This window comes from Mandrillus leucophaeus, unplaced genomic scaffold, assembly GCF_000951045.1.
Source record: "Mandrillus leucophaeus isolate KB7577 unplaced genomic scaffold, Mleu.le_1.0 Scaffold1280, whole genome shotgun sequence".
Classification (NCBI taxonomy): Eukaryota; Metazoa; Chordata; class Mammalia; order Primates; family Cercopithecidae; genus Mandrillus; species Mandrillus leucophaeus.
In genome coordinates this window covers 1-2,687 of record NW_012101210.1, presented here as the reverse complement: position 1 = coordinate 2,687, position 2,687 = coordinate 1, and positions in this window count along the sequence as shown.

The window sequence follows — 2,687 nt, the reverse complement described above, 5'->3', positions numbered from 1 at the left end:
TTAGTATTTCCACTGATTGTTTTGTGAGTTGCGATAAATCAGTTTTCATTGTAAGTGAAACATGAAAAAGTCATGATCGCTAACATTTTTTAAATATCTACTAATGTGCCAAGCATGGTTCTAAGTCTTTTACATATATTAACTCACAACAATCTTATGAGGTAGAAATTATGACAACTGCATTTTGTAAGATGAGGGAAAGGAAGGTTAGGGAGGTGAACTACCAAGATTTCACAGCTAGTAAGTGAAAGATCTGGGGTTTAAACCCAGGTAGTATGACTCCAGAGATTTTCCTTTTAACCTCTACTCTTTAATGTCCCTGAATAAAAGTAAAGGAATATTGCCTATCAGATAGCATTAGAAATCTAGACAACAACTCATTTCACAAAATAACATTAGGTAATGAAGCTATAATCTCATCATGGTAAAAATTTAAATGATTTTGCTCCCAATCAAAGGTTAATGTCATATTTTAAGGAGAGTAAAGAGAATCTTTTAATTCATTAGGATTGTACAGTCAGCCCACAAAACATTCAGAATTTGACGATTGTAATAGTCTTAATGGGTATTTTTTTTCTTCCAAGAATTTAACATTTTTATCAGAAAGTAATATGAGGTTTTCTCCAAGTAGTTTAACTTAACTATAAAAGTCTGTCTTAAAGTGTTCTAATTTTTCATTGTTTTTCTATTTAATTCACAAATTTCTCATATCCCCTTAAGTGAATAAACCATAAACGTGAATCTTTTTCTTCTCATTGGCTCACAAGCACCATCTAGTGAAGAAACAGAATAATTACAGAATAGTTTCTGATGGGAATAACTATTTAATTTGTATTAACAAAGCCTAATACAATACCATTTTATCATTGCTCTAAAACAGAATCAGATGTATTCAATGAAAACATTATAGACAGGGCTAAAATTTGCTTTCAAAAGTTGTTTTTGTTTTGAATTTGCAGATATTGAGAACTAGCCTGCTTTCTATTTCCAACCCCTACTGGCCTTCCAATAACCACTGACTATGAGTTATCAGATATCATTTAAGTGATACATTTTATAGTACCAATATTGCAGAATTGTTTTTGAAATTTGTTGTTCTGTATCAGCCCACACTTTTCTCTCTCCCTTTTCCTTTTCATTTCTCATGCTATGTTTTTAAAAATATATTCACCAAACCATCTACTAAGGACAACATCTGCCCTCAAGAAGTTCACAGTTTAGTAGATTTAGATGTTAGGGAAATAAAGTATTACAGGTATTATGATAGTGTGTAGTGTAGAGTAGAATTAATCAATTCATATAGAATTGGCTACTATTTTGCAATTTATTGAAGAGCAAGAAATACATCATATTATAAAGCAGAAACTCTTTTAGCCAACCTCCACTTAACCAATTCACCACATTAACTGAAACTCTTCATTGCGTCTGTAACATATATTGATTAATTCCCACTGCATACTGAATGCTTCAGGCTAGTAGGCTACTCTAAAACTCTCATGGACTTTTGTTGCTACCAGCTGAGTTATACGCTTAACCAGGAGCAACTGGGTTTTGTTTCCAAATATGTTCACGCAAGCATTACTGGTAGTCACACAATATCAATTATACAATTTAAATAATACATCAACAAATAAAATATAAGTTTAAGCACTGTTGTCAAATCAGGCTGTAGTGAAACAACTATAAAAGATTTGAGGAAAATCATAAAAACTAAAATAATTCTGCATTCACATTGCGTTGAAGATGTTTTTAGGTTTTTACTCTAATTAAAGCAAAAAACTTACCTGATCTCTATAGATATGTTTTATGCAAGACAGACAGTGTGGGGTGCACCCAAGATGGCCAAATAGGAACAGCTCCAGCCTCCAGCTCCCAGCGTGAGCGACACAGAAGACAGGTGATTACTGCATTTTCAACTGAACCTAGGCTGCTGATACCCAGGCAAACAGGGTCTGGAATGGACCTCCAGCAAGCTCCAACAGACCTACAGCTGAGGGTCCCGACTGTTAGAAGGAAAACTAACAAACAGAAAGGACACCTACACTAAAACTCCATCAGTACGTGATACGTGACCATCATCAAAGACCAAAGGTAGATAAAACCACAAAGATGGGGGAAAAGCAGTGCAGAAAAAGGTGGAAATTCAAAAAATCAGAGTACATCTCCCCCTCCAAAGGAATGCAGCTCATCCACAGCAACAGAACAAAGCTGGACGGAGAATGACTTTGACGAGTTGAGAGAAGAAGACTTCAGTTGATGAAACATCTCAGAGCTAAAGGAGGAACTATGTAACCAGTGCAAAGAAACTAAAAACGTTGAAAAAAGAATGGATGAATGGATAACTAGAATAATCAATGCAGAGAAAACCTTAAAAGAACCGACAGAGATGAAAACCATGGTGGGGGCGGAGCAAGATGGCCGAATAGGAACAGCTCCAATCTCCAACTCCCAGCGCTAGCGACACAGAAGACCGGTGATTTCTGCATTTTCAGTTGAGGTACTGGGTTCATCTCACTGGGGAGTGCCGGACGATCAGTGCTGGTCAGCTGCTGCAGCCCGACCAGCCAGAGCTGAAGCTGGGCGAGGCATCGCCTCACCTGGGAAGCGCAAGGGGGAAGGGAATCCCTTTTCCTAGCCAGGGGAACTGAGACACACAACACCTGGAAAATCGGGTAACTCCCACCCCA